Genomic DNA, 19814 nt, shown 5'->3' with positions numbered 1-19814 from the left:
GGTTATTTTCCTACATTTCTGTCACAATCAACCAATCAATCAATTAATGAAAATATATAATATATTCTTGTGTGAGAATGCTATTATTATTTATTTTAGATGGCTGAATGAAGACAAAAAAAAAAAATTTTCCCCACATATATATCATCATTTTTAATTTTTTTTTTTATAATGATTCAAGTCCAATCAATGTCCAAGGTTACAACAAGGACAATCTCTCTCTGTCTTTGTGTTCTGAACTGTTTCGATGCTCGTGCGGTATTGAGCAGCACAATGCCGCCATGGTGGAAGTCTGTGTGGATGTAGCTTTGTTGTTGGTGTCATGCTGTTCTCGGAGCCGCATAGTTGAGACTGTATCACAACGCGGTATGCGGGGGGGCCGTCGGCGGACGGGACTGTGAGCAACGCAGAGCAGAAGATCACTGGTTGCTTTGCCCAGCCATTTCCAGCTCCCACTACCTCAGCAGAACTCCCCATATCATCAAGTCTCCTCTCGCCCAAGTAACAGCCGCTTTGAACTATTACCCTCGGGCCAGCGCTACAGGTCAAACAGAGCTCGGACAAAGCGACCGCGAGGAAGCCGATGTTGGCGTGTCAGACACAAATACTGTAAATCCGGGTGAACATTTTTTTTTTTTTTTTCAAGGGATTTTTTTCAAGGGATTTGTTTACTCCCACACACTGCAACACATTGTCAACAACACTAATACAACTGGTCCCGCACCAAGCTAGCAAAAACTCAACTGTTGACAGATCTATATGTATATATATCTATATCGATATGTATCCACAGTATTCCTGTGGAGACAGACACACACAAAAAAGAACACATTCAATTCAACTTTGGTGTTAGATTCAAGAGCTTTGTGGAATAATTTAACACTTTGGGAACTGATGCAACAGAGAGTCAACAATCAAAGATGTTGGTCCCACCTTTAGGGCTGCAATTGTTTGATCTTGAAAAGTTATGACCATATAAGCTTCTAAAAGTTTCAATACACACCAAATGGTGTGGGTGATTTTATCCGTTTTGTGTTCGATAAGAATGTAAAACCTTTGACACGATTTAACAGTGATCCCTTAAGCATGAACAATGTCCAATGTTTTTCACAGAGAAGCCTGCTCCAAAGCATGTTATCAAATGTTGTGTCAGTCCCCTATTACATTTTTTGATCGGGAAAGATTCATTATTAATGTCTGCTATTTTCGGCAATGGCTTTTCATTCCAGGGATGGTTTGTTATCACTTATTCATGTGAGATACTAAAACTTAAAAGTATCTTGCAAACATTGGTAAACATCTAAGCATTGAATAGTAGCTTTGTATAGGTGCACTTTGCCTGAACAACTCATCTAAAGTGGATTCAAACTATAGGGGCGGATGGCTATTGAGAGCACAGAGAGCTTTCCCCCCCCCCCCATATGCGCCTACAGTATGTACATGTAGATATTTAAGGCTGTGGCTGCAGCTGTATTTTGCCACAAACAACGTGTTTGCAGAGTTTGAAAAAAAAAAAAAATAGTGTGCCCTTGAACGTGCCAGCTGTCATCAGCAAACCATGTAGTAACAACAGAAGTATAACGTGATTTCGTAGGGAAGTTTATTGTACATCTTTATGATGCAAATATTAAATCTGAGATCAAATTTAAGATGGCTATCATTTGAACCTAGATATAAATTTTGCATCTGTCACCGAGTGTTCGTGCATATGTGCAAGAAGGTCAGTAATTGGATCGTTGTATGCCCGTTTTTATAGACCAGCCCGGCCTGACTCAAACAAAGCAATATTCCGCTGCATGATTTAGTCAAGCAATATTGCTGCCTTGCTCATTTGAATTTCTAAACACACAATGAACAACTATAAACTCAAAATACAAATACAAAATATAAAAATGTGTATTTAAAAAAAAAAAAGAAAAAGAAAAGTTTGATACTTTTATTTCCAATTGCAGTCATCCTGTAGTACGAGCCCATAGCAAGAAAATCAAGCCTTGAACATTAAAATACACAGTCACACCTTAACCTTTTTGTTTAATATTTTGTCAAATAATGTCACAAATTATATGCATAAAAACATTTGACACAGTAAAATTCATTCACAAATATGGCACACTGCCGTGGTTCCGCCTTAATCCAAGCAGAAGTGAAATTACAATTACAAAATTGTTCATATGCCTTACACCAGAAATTGACAGTCCGCTCTATTAATCAAAACTCCTTTCCAGTTCCATGGATGCCCTATATAGTGTTTGTCTTAATACTGGAAACAAACAAATAAAACAAACGAAAAAAAAAAAAAGGATTATTTGGTCCATATTGGATATCGTATCGGTTTGGAGAAGCAAGAAGTTATTGGTTATCGATTTCTGTGGGAAAAAACAGTTATGGCGCATCCCCACAAAAACAATTGCATAAAAACAGACTTGAAAAACCCAATTTCCCCAGTGGTGGTAAACACATATTTGTGACACATTATACAGTAATAGCTTGTGGTGTAGAATGGCTACTCGCCTGTGATGCCAATTATCTTAAGACAACAATAAAACAAATGTGTCAGATTTTCCCCTTGGAACTGGGATATTACTTAGAGATTCAGACACTACTTAGATCTTGGAATTCCACTCGTAGTAAGCGCGTAACGGCCTCATCAAAGCATATATACAAAGATTCTCGCACATCGTATATCTTAATATAGATGAAAGCAACTGTGTGATGTGAGAACTCTAAAATTATTTGTCTGTTTCATATGTGTACTGTCTGCGGAAACAAACAAGTAATTTATCAAATAATTCATGGCGCATGACGACTTCCAAGAATATGTGTGAACTATTTCTTGTTTGTGTATGTGTATATATATATATATATATATATATATATATATATATATATATATATATATATATATATATATATATATATATATATATATATATATATACGCACACACAGATGTATACAAATTGTACACAAATACATCTGTATTTTTCATTTTTATTTTTTGATCAATACTTTCCGAAAACCCCCAATGCACTGAGGCCACAAAACTCAAACAGCGAAGTGGCTTACACACACGGTACGGCAATAAGTTTTATTTGGAATACAGAATATTCCAAAATAGAAATGGTAAATGGGAACAACCCAAACACAAACCCCATTAACATATTTGTAACTGCATTCTCTACAAACTGATTATTTATGTTGAATTGATTTTCCATGTCCATTCATGTAAATACCAACATGCACACACGTCCGCCGTAGACTAGACTTACGTTGGCACGAAAATTAAATTATGCCCGTTTTTACGACCAGTGCATGGGCGTCAGTCGACCAAAATAGGGCCCTTTGATTCCGGACAATTCTGCATTTTAAGACGGGAATCAAACATGTACATGGTGATGTAAAAGAAAGATCTGCTTTGTGTAAAACAATTTTGTCTTGCTGCTGGAAAACCGGTATTGTGTTCCACAGTTTCCATTGGTAAGCCATGGCCTGACTGTGTGATTTAAAGAAGAAGTCAGCTTGAACAGCATCTGCTCATTACAAAGCCAGACAAAGAAGAAAACGTCACTTTGTCCTCTCATGATGTGACCTAATTATTTCTTATATAATGTACTTAGTTCATGACTCACTCTCTTTGGGGGAAGAAGCCCATTAAATTATTATCATATTAACCTGCACGGTGACTGGTGGGGAGTGGACCCAGCAGCAATGTTATCTACAAAGGGAAGGATTGAACAGCTTCCAGTTTATTTTTTTATTTTTTTTTACAGTATTATTATCAGATGGTCGCTTGTAACAGCTGGCAGCTCAATCATTTGGCAGCAAATGACAGCAGCTGGAAGAAAGACTTCGACATCTTTAGCTGCCACACACATACCAACACATACACTGCCTGCCTCAAGCCTGTAAATACTGGACACTATTTACCTGTAGCTGCCTCCCATGAGCGCAATCAACATGGTGGATGCTTCTAAACGCCTGTTAAAAAAAAAAAAACCCGTGGGTGTAAAGTGTGCAAAGAAATGACACAAATCATCCATTCAAGTTTATCTAACAAATGTTAGTTTTTAATGGCGGCTTTCCAAGCTTCACACTCCTGACCTTTGGCTTGGGAGAGTCATTTGCACTCGACTATGAACTGATTTATTGGGCAGTTAACACATCAGTGGAGAACACTTCGCAGCTCTAAAGGGCCATCTTCATGTGCAATCAGAAATGTAGCAAACTGAGTGGAAGTCCCCTGTCAGATGTCTGACCTCATCCCGCCCCGATCCAGGGTGTTACTCATCACAGCTCAGATGAGTTTTCTTGTCAACATTCTCTCCAAAGATATACTCTCAGGAACAGACTACTCTATGCCACTTGAAGGTCTATCCATCCATTTCCGTACAGTGCTCCGTATCCTGTTCAGGGTCGCAGGGAGCCGAAGCCTATCCCAGCTGACTTTGGGCAGAGGACAGAATTCACCCTGTACTGGTGGCCATGAATCACAGGGCTACTGCAGGGACAGAAAACCATTCGCACTACCATTCGCGCAGTCTCTGAACGTGAACTGAGACCACACTGCTTGCTTGCACAAATGCCAAGCGAATGAAGCACTACATCATCAGTGGTGCCCCCATTTTCTTTCAGTTAATTGAGGTCGGGTCATGGGGGCAGCAGCTTTACTCTAAGCAGGTGAGCTGCTTCACTTCCTTCCCACCAGCCACTTTTTCCAGCTTTCCGGGGGAATCCCAAGGCGCTCCCAGGCCAGCTGGAAACATAGTCTTTCAAGAGTGTCCTGGGTCGGCCTCCTTCAGGTGGGATGTGCCCGGAACAGGGGACATACTAACCAGGTGCCCAAGCCACCTCATCTGGCTCCTCTCGATGTGGAGAAGCAGCCCTGAGTTACTCCCGGATGACCGAGCTTCTCACCCTAAAATATCTCAAAGGAAGCGCCCGGACACCCTGTGGAAGAAACTCATTGTAAAAACCCCTTGTATCTGGGCTCGTGTTCTTTCGATCACGACCCACAGCTTGTGACCGTGGGTGAGCTTTGGAACGTATAGATCGTCCGGTAAATCGAGAGCTTCGCCTTATACCTCCACTTGTGGTAGGATCTAATCCCCGACCTGGAGAGTTCACTCCACCGATTTCCAACTAAGGATCTTGGTCTCAGATTTGCAGGTGCTGATTGCAAATCCAGAGATTTAATACAGCGACTGCAGAATCGGACACCCTCAACGCCTTGGCTGCGTCTAGAAATTCTATCCATGAGGGTTATGTCAGAATTTGGTTCGCATTTCCGGCAGTAAGTCGGATTCGTTTCCAGTGTGAGTTGGTGCAAGCCTTTGTTACTTTTGTCAGTTTCAAGGGATTTTAGTGACCATAGTGGGGTTTTCATTCTCTAATTGCAGGGTACAATATATCGTCGCTGTCATGTGAAAAACACTTATCTCCGTTTTTTTTCTTCGTTTTCTTATTTTTACATGAATGGTGTTTCCGCGTTACAGACATCGCATTAATGTGAAAATTAAAAAAGTTTCCAAAATTGGAGATAAGTGTTTTTCACAGGACAGCGACGATATACCGTATTTTCCAGACGATAAGCTGCACCTTTATATAAGCCGCACCCACTCTATTTTTTTAAATAATGAAAAAAAAAAACATATATAAGCCGCATCTACGTTGAAACATTGAACATTTACTGCATTTACAGAACAATTTTGAACTGTAAATGTACATGTACGTGCCTGAACAGATTCTTCCTTAACAGTGCCTTTTAACACGGCAGCAACTTTACTGATGAATATAGAACAGGAGAGAAAATAAAGTACTTATCTTCATTTCACTGCCCGCTGCTACTCCAGTTTGTCAGTTAACGTCCAACTTTTATTGCTCTACTTCCGCATACCACCTAATGCATAACCTAGTGCATAGCGCCCTCGCCTGTTGAACTCCTCCACCTGCAGTCACACGCTGTTAATGGCAATTATATTGTATTGTATTGTAATTCCGGTTAGACCACCCCTAGCAGTGAAAGAAAAATCCACAGAATAGCCGCACCTTTATATAAGCCGCATGGTTCAAAATCTAGGAAAAAAGTAGCCGCTTATAGTCCGGAAAATACGGTAAGGTGTGTATACTTTACAACACTTTATGGAGTTTGATGTGGTATAACAGCCTTAGCCACACCAAACTGGACAAATACTGTACACTGCCATATACAGGTGGTTAAAAATGTTCATGGTAGGACTTGTACAATGAAGCTTTTCATAACATCAGCACTCATCATAAACAAATCAAGCAGTTGAACTCAAATTATATTGCATAAGCAAATTAAACAGTTGAACTCAAATTATATGATAAGAGGCCGCTTAATGGCACAAAACCACTCTGACTTCTTTTTAAAAAGCTAAATATGAATAATGAATACAACTTAACCTGCGAACAACAAACGATAATGTTTTTAAATGAGCATCACTAGACTAATCTGATCGAGTATTCCATGTGAGTCAATTGAGTTTTATTGGACTCTCAATAAGGTCCTAAAAATATGCACGCAAGGTGTGAAATTTATGAGCAAATGAAGAGGTGGAGCTTCAGGCACTATGCAATATCAGGCTGTTGCCATACCGATTCCTGCCTTGTGTCTCCCACAGACACAGCCCTCTGCAGCTGTCAATCAAACCGCCATCTAATATTCATCAGGAGCTGCATGCATGCTTGTAAATTGTGGGGTGGCGGGGCAGGGGTTACCTAGAAAAATTCACATATCCAACTGTTTTGGGGGGATTTTTGTTAACATCTCTGAAATTAATTCGACTTTTGCGAACTACATTTATTAGGAATTATGCGTACTGAGCATGAACATAGGAAATCTCTAATACCATGTTATTTGTTCTTTTGGTTATTTGGGGGTGAAATTATTTTAAGTTCATGTCCTGCTAAAACAACGTAGTGGGAGCACGGTGGGGAATGTTATTAGCAGCACAGCAAAACGCTTCTGGGTTCATTCTCAGCTCAGGTCTGAAACTGGGCACTTTCATTTCCTCCCACATTCAAAAACATGTATGATATCTAAACTGCTCTTAGATGTGAATGTGCGAGAGAAAAAAACGAATAAATAAAAAATATCATAGTACTTGGCCAATCAGTGGATAATGGGCCATTATTACACTTGACTGGTCACTGGGTTAAATTATAGATCAATTCAGATATTACAGAATGACAAGCTGTTCGTAGCGGTATCGTGGTTTTATTATCCCCACACCTCAGGAGAGGAGGCTAAGTAGCTCAGCACATAACACAATGACAGAACAGTCGATATGGCAATGTCCGGTTCAAAGGCTCCAACATTGTACCTCCATTGTAGAGAGAAATGTTTACAAGATGAACAAATTGTATCAATATGGATGTCGCAATTACAATCGGAGCTAAACTGTACGTGTTGCATCTCAGCCACGCGCAGCCTATTATTTTTGTCTGTATTATAAACATAAAAACCGCAGTGCCTCACTTTTGTGACAAAAGCAAATTGTATTATGAAATAGAGATCATAACATAAGCGAGATAATCAGTCAATGCAAAACAATGTATTCTTCGAGCCCTGCACATCTCGCTGCCATGTAATGTGAAATCGAGATGAAAAGAAGAAAAAAAAAAAAGAAAAAATCCAACTGAAGTGATTTTCTGTAATAGATTGTCCTTTGAAGCCTACTCACACAGCTGTGCACGTACTTTGTGCATAATGTACATAAAAGGACAGTGCACATGGCTTAATTCTATAGGGGGCTCCCCAGAAGGTATAAAGCATGACTAAACACACCAAGCGATCACATGGCAGATGTCACATGGCCGGAGACAGCACCAGATACCCAACTTTTAATGAGAGACATCCACAATGACAGCACTGATGAGCGAGGTGACCGTGGCCCTCTGGCTTTGAAATGTTATTGCTACTGATGTCAACCACAAAAGTACAAGGTCATGCTTTGACTGACATTTGTTAGTTAAAGAGAAAATCAACCCAAACACTTTTTTTTTTTCAAGAATATGTCGCCAGCAGGCCCACTAGTTGAAACACGGCATTCCGATTAATTTTGTGCTGACCTGTTTTCTGAATCTGCTCCGTGATTGGTTGTTGTGAGCAGTTGTGATGTCATGAGAAGGCTAAAAACGAGTGCATTTTATTGCTTAACTTCGATTCCACAAACGCAAAATTAATCAGAATGCCGTGTTTCAACTAGTGGGTCTGCTGGGAACATATTCTTGAGGAAAATATGTTTGGGTTTACTTCCACTTTAAGCAGCAAAATCCACCCCTTTTTAGCCATCTCAGGGGGCGGCCATTTTGTCACTTCTGTCGACTAAAAATGACATCACAGTTGCTCAGGTAACGACCAATCACGGCTGAGCTTCAGAAAACAGGTCAGCCGTGATCGGTCGTTCTCTGACCCCTGAGTAGTTCTGATGTCATTTTCAGCCGACAGAAGTGACAAAATGGCCGCCCCCGGAAGTAGCTAAAAATGGGTGGATTAACGCTTATTCCGCAAACAAAATATTTATCAGAATGCCTTGTTTCAACTAGTGGCCTTGCATAGAACATATCCTTGAAAAAAAATAGGTTTGGTTTGACTTCCACTTTAAGTTTCAGAGCGCCACCTGAAATAGTGGGCGCTAAATTGCGTGTTCACTCTAACAGATTGCATGCGCTGTTGGTGGACATGCTGCACGTGATCTACTAAGGCCCGCCACACGCGTAGCAATCCACTATGCATGAAACTAGACGATCATGAACAAATTAGGCCGCTGCACAACTGGCGACTAAAAGCCCTGACACACCAAAACGACGTTCACCAAGAGTGACAAGACGCTTACCGGCTGTGGCGTCCGGCCGGCTGTCGGCACGTCACGCTGGAGGAATACGCCGCAACGACAGACGGCGGCGCTGACCATTAAAGTACCTTCTGGGCATGCGTAAGATGCAATACCCTTCCATACCATCGGCGGCGGTAGTCGCTATTTCTCATTGTTAGAAAAATCCAACCGGAGAGATGTTGGCCGGGGGCGGATTATAACAACGTAAACAATGCATTCGGCTCTATTCTTCGCTCGCGTTGAACTCCCACGCGAAGTAAGCCATCACGTTCTTGACACGGTATTGTGAAATACTTACATTGTCAACCCTCGCTCTTGTACTTGTAAGAAGATTAAGGCAGCGGAGGCGTGCTCACTGTTTATCCGCATTTGTCACGTCCCGTTGGTGCTCCGCGCGCTGATTTGCTAGCTAACAGCCAATCAGAGTGACCAATTGTCACGACTGGCGGCGCCGATTCAACATCCGTAAACGCCCCCAAGACGCTTACAGACGGGTTGCGACACTACGACGGTGGCCACTACACTAATCAGACGGCGCTTAACGACCTCCGACGTCGGTTTGGTCTCTCTGGGCCTCAACATTTGCAATACACACTAACTCGCTGCAATGACAAAAAAAAAACTGTTGTTCTAATAATAGTAATTGGTTTAATTGGTAATAGTTGCTGGTCTGGGAGTGAATCTGATCTTGTGCATTTTACTCCTGCTGTGACTGAAAAGAGGCTGTCAACACCCGTCAAACTGCTCTTGGTTCCCGCTTTCGTAATTAGACAAGGGCTCACCGTCATCAATGGATGTTTTTGTCACACCCACTGTGAAAGTCCAAATCGCAACGACTTACACCTGTAAGACAACAGGCGGATGACACGCAACACGATAGCTCGCTGCGCCCCACTCATCAAAGATTTTGGGGTTTGACTCGACGGCACGCATTCCGAGACTTTCATTTAAGAGTTTGTACGAACATACTTCAAATGCGCGGTAAAGAGACTCAGAAGATGATCCAAAAAAATCAAAAAAATCAAAAAGGAAGAGTATGAAGACAAACTACATAGTGGAGAAGTGAGAAACGGAAGGGAAAGAGCGCATCGCCCAAGTGGAGAAAAATGACCGAGTGAACTGATTGAAGAACGGGAGGAAAAGAGTGGAGCATCCATCCATTGTGTGCCACTGTTTGTTTCTGACGCGGGTAATTGATGAGGAGAGATAAGAGGGGTGAGCACACACTCCTTTTCAATCTATCTCCACTCGCTATTTGGGTTTGCTTGTCAGGACTGCTGTGTCACCACAGACCACGGTGATTACAGATGAGATGGAGACAAAACTGTCCGCTGGAGACACAAGTCCCACAAACGGGCGTATCCAAACCATTCCGACAAAGTGTTCTAGTTTGTTAAACATGGTATTAAAAAAAACAAAAAACAAATGCAGCCGCCTGCATGCGTTTCCGCTGTCCTGTCGAGTATTTTTAAGTGTCTTTCACTTTAACCGCCTTTAACTACCGCAACAGCAGAAATGCGCAGTCACGCCTCTTCTTGACTTCAGTGACTTTCTTTTTTTCCGTTTTGGAATGCTCACAGTCATTTGATGTTAAATCTACTGATACCATTGCCATTACTCATTTTCGAGAAGCTGATCCCGCCTGGAGAGTGCGGTGTCAGCCAGTGTCAAAAGTGAGACGTACAATGACGAGAAGCCCAAGCTTGAAGCGTCCGGATTAAATCGTTATTTTGGGGAGTCAGCCGCGGGCCACACGTCTACTGTTGCCCTGATTCCGATATCATAATTAATTGCGCCTGAAAAGCAAAAAAAAATACGCGATCATTATATGTTTTGTATGGATTAGCGTAGTAAAGAAGGGGTCAATTCATTGTTGCCGCTACTGCTCGACCACCTGCTCGATACGTCTCTGGAATGGAAATGGGATTTAAGACCATTCAGGGAGAGATTCTCCAATCACTCCGATGCAGCCGCGCGCATTGATGGAAAGGAATGGAATTGACTTTGCTCGGGCTAGCGGAGAGAGCACACAGGCTTACACGTAGCACGTCAGTATCCCCACGAACTGAAGTGTGTTTTACGATTGCTACGGCTGTGTTCATGTTGATATATTTCTCAACAAAACCCGAGTTGTAAGTACATAATGTGGTTTTATAAAGCTGGTACGTTTGATGCGGAAAGGTTTCATTTGACTTTACTATTCAGTTGTTGTCTTTTGTCAAAAGTAATAGTATTTTATACGTATGTTTTTACAGTTTCAGAGGTTTATTTATTTATTTTTTTAAATCTACAATACATAATGGGAAAATGGAGTGCACTTATATTGCGCTTTATTTAGGGTGCACTCACTTCTGATGAATGAGTTTGGGACATTTTTTTATTGCTCCCACTAAAAAAAAAAAAAAAATCTGTTCAAATTGGATTTACAACATGATGCAACTCCAACGCAGAGTCAAATCGGTGCAATAGCAATGTCACGCCCCTGAGCCATTTAGGGATTTGGTGCCTTTCTGTCTTCAGCAACCACTCCCAATATATATGTTGTATTAATGTTTTGGTCCACAGGGGGTTTTGAATCTATTGCTTCTCCTGCTATTCCAATTTAAACCTTTTACTGCAGGCATGTTCTATAAAGGGCATCAGTAATTATACACTATGACTAGTAAAAAGAGTTATGGTCCCATTTGATGTTTGGCATTCAACTTGACTTGGGTAGCATGACCTTTTTTATTCTCTATTCCATGCAATAGTTGATTTTAGACTCCAACAGATTTCAGTTTTTGCACCAATTTAGGTGTGCAGCAAAAGGCATTACTAGGCTTTGAAAAAAAAAAAATGCACTTTGATCTCCCTATTACTCTTAAAAACCCCGCAGAAACCAACCTGCTATATGACAAGTGAACATCCTTGGTGTAATAGCTCCATTTATTTACATACCATCTCAAGATTGTGTCAAAGATGTTTTATCTTTAAGAAAATACATCCTAAAATCGGCTATTTCTCTTTCTGCTGGCGCAAAAAAAAAAAAAAAAAAAAAAAAAACAATGGGGATATAAAACTGTCATCCCCAGAGATACATTTCGGTAACTTACAGGATGCAGTGGTGTGGCTGAGCAGTGATCTATCAGCACAACACAGCACCTTTCTATGAGCATGCTGCTTGGCATTCAGCACACCACTCACTCCCTTGTGCTCTCTGTCTCTCTTGGCATCAGTCCTCCCTCCTTCTCTCCACCTTGCTTTTTTTTTTTTCTTTCTTTTTTTTCTCCTCACGCTCAGCATCATCTCTCACTCGCTCTTCCCTGGTGAGCTGGAGATGTGCCAGTGAGCCGGCATCTGTCATAGCGTGCGTGTAGACACACACACACACACACACACACACACACACACACACACACGCGCGCGCGCTCACACACGCTCACGCATATCGGTGTCAACATTTAAACCCCTACTGTAGTGGACAACGTGTCGCTAAGTTGAGAACATCCGGGAAGACATAATCTGGATGTGCCATACAAAACCATAAATCAGACAGTCGCCACGTCACAGTCTTTATTTTTTTTTTCTGCCTAGCTCTAGTTCTTTTTCGAACTGTTTTACTTCTATGTATCCCATTAAAAAGGAAGTCAACCCAAACGCTTTTTTTTTTTTTTTTTTTTTCAAGAATATGTTCCCAGTAGGCCCACGAGTTTTTATTGCATCTGTGGAATATAGAGTTAAGCAGCAAAATCCACCTGTTTTAGCCATCTCAGGGGGCGGCCATTTTGTCACTTCTGTCGCCTGTTCATCACAGTTGCTAAGTTATCAGGTAACGACCAATCACGGCTAAGTTTCAGAAAACAGGTGAGCTGTGATTGGTCCTTATCTGAGCCTTAGGGTGCGTGATGTCATTTTCACTCGACAGAAGTGACAAAATGGCCGCCCCCAGAGATAGCTAAAAAAAACGGTTGGATTAACTTTTATTCCACAAACGCTATATTTATCAGAATGCCTTGTTTCAACTAGTGGATTTGCATAGAACATCCATCCATCCATTATTCATACCGCTTATCCTCACAAGAGTCGCGGGGCGTGCTGGAGTCTATCCCAGCTGTCTTGGGGCAGTAGGCGGGGGACGCCCTTAATTGGTTGCCAGCCAATCGCAGGGCACACATAGACAAACAAACATCCGCACTCACAATCACACCTAGGGGCAATTTAGAGTGTCCAATCAACTTATCATGTATGTTTTTGGAGTGTGGGAGGAAATTGGAGTACCCGGAGAAAACCCACGCAGGCACGGGGAGAACATGCAAACTCCACACAAGGAGGCCGGAGCCGGAATCGAACCCACGACCTCTGAACTGTGAGGCGGACGTGCTAACCATTTGACCACCATAGAACATGTACTTGAAAAAAAATATCTTTGGGTTGACTTCCCCCTTGAAGGGTTTTAAAGCCTCAAATCTCGTTTGACCTTATGTTTTCTTCTCTCCCGCCCCCTCTCATTCTCTACGGCATTATCTTCAGTTCACCCAACACCACGTTTTCTCTGAACTGAACTCAGTTTTTTAATAAAGTCAAATCCTCATCACACCCTTTCTCCATCTCGCAAATGTTTGCCTTTCACTGCAGCTACATTACACCCCATCCGTTCTTTTTTTTTTTTTTTTTCAATTTTGTTTCAAACGTGTTGAAATAGAAGCATCACTGCAGGCAGCAACGTGCTCCGTGAGATTGATCCTGCGGACCCGCAGTATGCGGCTCATCCTTTCCTACAAATATGAAACGGTATTAAACATATCCTTTAAAACTCAGTGAATTTCTTGGTGTGGTGCACTGCATTATGGTCATTGCAAATGATTGCAAGAACAGAAATGTGTTTAAACTGGGCAATTTTCTCGCAACGTGACTGTCACCGTGGGCTGCTTTTGCCTTACAATGCCTCCATTTTTTTTTTCTTTTATGTAAGCCACCGATGATTCAAATCTTGTTCTCACCTTGAACTTCAGCGCGCAGTGGAGGTCGAAAAGAGGTTGTTTACAGTGTGCGACTTCTACTGTATTCACACGGATTTACTTTTCTCACAAATTCTTGTGAGAAAAGGCTTCACTCTCCCAAGGAGACACTCCAAATAATTATGCTGACCCAGTTTAGAATTTACTCTTCTCTTAGGTGTCCTTATTAAATATTGACATTGACAGACAGGGATGGTTAAAAAAAAAAAAAAAAGCATGAATTATTCTAATTATTACACTAAACATAACATATTGTCAGCAGGTAATTTTTTGCCATGCTCATCTCGTATTCAGTGAAGTGAAGAGACACTTACACTGGGTTGCTTTTATTAATTAATGATGTCAATTTAAATACTCTCACTCCACTCATCCAGAAGCTTAACTCCTTGAACTTCACACAAGCTCGGACAAAACAATGTTGCTTCATCTACTTTGGCAGAAAGCAGTAAAGTGTTTACAGATTCATTTTCACACCATTTCCCATAAGACAACTTCTTCGGCTGCACTCATGTTCAATGTCGAATGGATTTTTATTTATTTATTTTATTTATTTTTTGCTGCGTTTGTAATAGGGCTTCTTTATACAGCGCCTATATTCAGTGCCCAATGTGAAGCAGCCATCTTGCACTTTCTTTCCCGAGCTCCCACGCTGGCATGGTTCCTAAAAGCTTCACACTGGACCTCGGTAGGCCAGAGGAATCATTGTTTTGACATAGTAAGCACGTTCTCGACGCCAATTGGCTATCGCCGGTCTGGCCTGAAATAATGATTGAAGGATGACTGACGTGCCCACCTCTGTTTAAAACGGCATTTTGTTTCATACGTCTGGTTTGGCTGAGCTGTTGAAAAACACAAGAAGGCCCCTCCAGGTTTAGGAAAGCCACATATTGTGTTTTTGATTTGATTTGAAGGCTACATATAACAATTTGATAACATTAAAGCCAGTGTTTTCCAAACCTTAATGAGCAAAGCGCATATATTACATTGGAAACATCTCACAGCATACGTGTTGGAAAAGCATATTGTGCCTTCCACTACATGTCGCTGGCCTAGACGGATAAAGAATATTATTCGTAGTAAATACTACGGATGTAACGATTAATCAAAAATCGATTTAAAATCGATTCTCCCCGATTAATCGATTCCAAACTTAAAAAAATATTCAGACTAAGCATAGTCAGAAGCCCATTTTTTCCCGTCTATGTAGTCGGCGATCACAAGGCTCGACTCGACTGATTAACTGAATGGCACATTTGAATAAAATTGTAAGTTTCCGAACAGAACAAAAACACCGTTCATTTATTAGCGTGGACGAAACTAGCAAGATGCAACAAGGGAAATCCCGGCTGAGGCTGCGGTGATGAAAAATCCCCCCATGCTTTTCTCCTTTGTCGGTCTCGTGGAGGGCGGGGGTCGGAAACGCTAACGGAAGGCCGTTTAAACCGATAGTCGGTCCAGCCCAGGGGTGCCCACACTTTTTCAGCCTTAGAGCTACTTATGACATGACTGAGTCAAAATGATCTACCACCTACTAAAAATGCAAAACGCATTATTTATAAATATATTGAGAATTATTTTTATATGTACCGTATATGCTGGTGTACCTTGCATGACCGCATCAACCTATATAGCACAATACAACAACAACAAAAATGTTTCGTAATTACCTTAGCCTGATGACTTGCACTGAATGGAATCAGCCAGGGAGGCATAGTCCGGACAGTAGCCGCTGATAGCCAGCCTCAAGCAGATTTGCAGCAATCCGCCCATTCTCACCATTCGGCGCGTATAAAACAAGTCAACTTTTTTGCACACTATGCTAATGCTAACAACATTGCTGTCTTGGTAAAGTTCAAGAACTGTTTAAAAAAAAAAAAAAAAAAAAGGCGGATAAACGGACGTCGGAAGGGCCCCCCCCTGCAGTGGGCGAAGGCAATAAAAGGACGTCAAATTTTGGGTAAAATGCCCAGCTCTGGTAATTATTGTATATATTTCAAGGTTGGAAAAGCCTATGAAAATGCAAATGAGGCCATAAAGCAAATCTAGCAGGTAAAGCAAAACCGACGGGCTGACACAGCAAAGTACGCATATTGTTGGCTGGGTGCTGCTCTCACTTCAGCTTTATGTGGTTTCCTATATTCTCTATCCGTCTCCTTGTGGTGCAACAAGAGCCATTATCCAGCAGACCATTAGATAATATCAAAAGAGTATCTACAGCACGGCATTGTTTTGTACAGTTGGCCCCTATAGCACTCTGCTGCTAGAGCTTTTAATGCAAGCTGCAATACTTGCCAGTTGTTGTTGTACTCTCCTGTGTCTTTTTGGCAGCCTCCGCCATTAACCCCCCCCCCCCCCCAGGCCTCTCCCCCCCCCCACACCCCCAATTCCATTTGCTGATTATCCACTACCATGCTCCCTTGTTTTTGGCCACTCACCTTCCCAGCAGTCCTCCCTCTCCGCTGCCATTATGCCCCCCACCGCACCCCCATCCCTGCCCATAAACACATCTCCCCTATCACCTGGACCATCTCCGCTTCCCTTGCGCTTCTCTGTATTCCATCTGCCCTCTTCCCCCGACAACTCATTTTAAGTCAACCCAGGTCTCCTCTTCCCTCTGCACAGCCTGGCACTTGTCCTCTCGGGCAGTTCGCCCCTTTTAACTTGTTTAATTATGCCCTCGCCAATACACGTACTCTGTTTCCTTCCTTACCCGTCCTTCCATCCGAGCCTCCCATTGCAAAACTCCACCCATCCATCCATTGCCTATATCGCTTGTCCACGTTAGGGTTTATCACAGGCATGACTTTGGGTGATACTGTACGTTTGTACACCCCAGACTGCTCGCCAGTCCGTCGCAGGGGACATATTAGCTTACGACCATTCACGCTCACGTGGACAATTTATAGTCTTCAATTAAGCTAACATGCATGTTTTTGAAAAGTGAGAAGAATCAGTACATGGAGAGAACCCACGGAACATTTCAACTCCGCACGAAGGCCGAAGCCGTGATTCAAACCCAGAACCCCAGAGCTGTGAGACAGACGTGCTGACCACTACGCTGCCATGCTGCAAAACTCTCAGAATAAAATTGGGAACACCACCTTATCCTTCCCATCCCTCCAACTACAATTTGGTCTTACTTCCCACCTCTCTCTCTCTCTCTCTCTCTCTCTCTCTCCATTGTCCCATTTGCCTCCAGTCTTCAAATTGGATAACATCACATCTCAACCGTGTAGGAGAGAAGCCCAGCGCCATTATCTCCCCATCGTGCCTCCTCTGGTTCCCTCACATACTCTATGTGCATTACTCAGGTGGATAGTGGGGAAATTGCGCAATAATCAGATGGATAAAAGTAGAGAGGGAGACATTATTATACTGTACCTTTGCGTCTCCCTCGCCTCCTCGCTGGCGGTAGAGGTAATTTCTCCAGTTATCTCCACTCGTCAAAGCAAGCGCACAATTCCTCTCATCCAAGAATGCGTGAAATAATCCCACTCCTGGTCAGAAACATTTAGACACAAAAATAGTCGATGTCCACTTTTTTTTTTTTTTTTTTTTTCTTCCCCCTATTTTCGTTGTCTCGCTCTTCCCCGCACGAGGCTCACTTTTGGGGTTGTCGGGTCACGTGAGGCGGATCAGTCGAGTTGAAATAAATGAGGTGCGGTGCGGGTGACAGCCCACGGAAACCCAGCGTCCGCTCGAGCTCCACCGGGACACGGTTTATGAGGGGAGAAAACGCCGCTAAATCGGCGCGCCGCCGCCTTCGCGGACATTTGCTCTCAACATGAGCTCCCCGCGCCTGCTTCCTTTCAATCGCACGTTTAAAGGCAAATACCCAACTGCGTGTTATCCCTGGAAACCACCACTTGGTTTGGCAATGACAAAGCAACGACAACGGGAAAGCTTTTCCCTCTTCAAGACAGTCGCGTGCTCGTTTGTCACCTTTGTGGCCCTATTGCGGCTCGTTGCTTCCAGATCCAAGTGCATGGCTGTCCCGACAGCAGAGTTCTGCCATTTGCAGGTTTTTCCAACACCTCTGATGGAATGATAACCTCCCGGTGGCGCTCAATCGATTAGGCACCGCCACAAGGTTATCCTGCGGGAGCTTTCCCAGTCTTTCCGCCTCACAAGTGACTTTGTCTTGACCCGTTGTCTGTCCGCAGTTTGGAGACTTACAGCCACCGTTGATCAGTAGCTTGCAGCCTGTAGAGCAACGATCCACAAAGAATACTAAAAAAAAAAAAAAAAAAAAAACCCCAACAACAAATCCCTTTGTAAGCAGCAATGAAGCTCCGCGCGCGGTTTTATCCCTGATAAAAATGGGATGTGCTCCGACACTGAGCATCCGAGATGGCCCCGCCTGCAGTTACTTTCACACAGTGCGGCTGTGAGCTTCGTCCCAGGCGCCGATGCACGCCTACAAGCCCCAACCCAGTCTGTGTCCTCCCCTCGGCGTCCGTCTGTCGAAGCGCTGCTGCTGCTGCTGCTGCTGCTGTCGGATTGCGCAATAATTAATTGATGCAGGGCGTTTGCTTGAACGAGTGAAATTTGCAGTCTATCTGGGTAAAACAGGACAACCATGCCTAAAATGGCAAGCAGCACATGTGGAAATCGTGGCATTATGCATTAGCCTCAAACTTTCCAAGTAGATGAATAAGATTGGAATGCTTTCGAATTTGCATGCTGGAATACACTCACAATCTAGATTCTAGACGCAATCAAACTCTGTAGAAGTGTTCTAGAATAAAAGTCATGTTTAGTGCAAGATTACATCAAATCCAAAGGGCATCGTTTCAATTGTGCCACTTATGCCACTAGGGGCTGTAGATGAGCTATTTTCTTCCGCTGATTTTTTTTAAACGGCATACATAAAATGACATTTAGCTCTTTGATTAAAAGTAATTGATAGAAGCAGAGTTATGCAGATGAGATTCCACAGTGAGACAGATGAGGCTGGGTCTGTACAATAATAGCAGTGATTAGTGCAATCACAAATACCCTGTCATAGATTTTTACAGATGCTGCCTGTTTTTGTTCCCAATCTTGCCCTTCAATTATCTGATTACAGCTAGACATTGGGTAATTTACATGGAAGAAAACATAATTCGAAGATTGAAGCTGATAAAGCCATGAAGGTGATCCAAGAACAGAGGATAAACAGACTAAATTAGGCAACCATAGTACGGTGAGTGAACAGCCTCATGTGATACTCAGTCAAACAAATACTTTGTGAGTGTACTGGTGGATAGGGGTGCGAGGCGTATTTATCTTTTTATTTTGGCAAATCATTAAGTATTGATGTGTGTGATAAAATTCTAACATCCCTACACCATCATTGCCTAAATTATTGGTCACAAGAAACAAAATAGGTCAGAGTGTTGTTTTTGATAGCTTCAGTCCGCATCATGGTTTAATTGGTCTGAACTCTTAAGGGAGAAATCACATCTGATCTTGAGCTCTTTAAAAAAAAAAAGTTTGTGACCTAAAAGACAGCTCGGAAGAGATGGAAACAGACCCCTGAGTGGTTTTAAAGTTGAATCTTTATCCAGGGATTTTTGGCCGAATTATACATTTCTCTAGTAATGGGTACAAATTTGCCATCCAAAGTCGGCCATTATTCGTTCTCTGAGGCTGCGTGATAGCAAGTTAATTCTAAGTTAGGTATCAGTTACAATTGTATACAAACAGTAGCGTCATAAGCATGTAACTGTACAGGGGGTGGCTAACAGTAAATAACATTTAAACATCCATAACCTAAGTAAATGTAAAACTAACTTACTTAAAGTGGAAGGCAAGCCAAACATATTTTTTTAAGAATATGTTTTATGTAGGCCGACTAGTCTAAACACGGCATTCTGGTTGTTATTGCGTTTGTTGAATATGAGAAATCCACCCGTTTTTAGCCAGCTCAGGGGGGCGTGAGCCCTGAGGGTCTGTGATGTCATTTTCAGTTGACAGA

General features: G+C 42.3%; 1 protein-coding gene across 3 annotated transcripts in view; it reads right to left on the bottom strand.

The window, feature by feature from the left end:
* Positions 1–18399, bottom strand: part of LOC147144533 (leucine-rich repeat and fibronectin type III domain-containing protein 1-like protein) — a 117058-nt gene extending 98659 nt beyond the window's left edge. Inside the window, exons 1-2 of one of the 3 annotated variants that reach the window (XM_086036083.1) lie at positions 17461–18399; positions 17237–17352 (exon numbers count right to left, since the gene is read on the bottom strand). The gene's annotated coding sequence lies outside the window, so the exon portion shown is untranslated. Of the gene's footprint in view, positions 1–17236 lie in introns of all 3 variants that reach the window. The other 2 variants (XM_086036084.1, XM_086036085.1) reach the window with 2 other exon arrangements.
* Positions 18400–19814: the final 1415 nt, after the last annotated feature.

Source organism: Filicampus tigris, chromosome 7, assembly GCF_054856515.1.
Source record: "Filicampus tigris isolate MCC_2025a chromosome 7, RoL_Ftig_1.0, whole genome shotgun sequence".
Taxonomy (NCBI): Eukaryota; Metazoa; Chordata; class Actinopteri; order Syngnathiformes; family Syngnathidae; genus Filicampus; species Filicampus tigris.
This window is presented reverse-complemented; position numbering and strand designations above follow the sequence as displayed.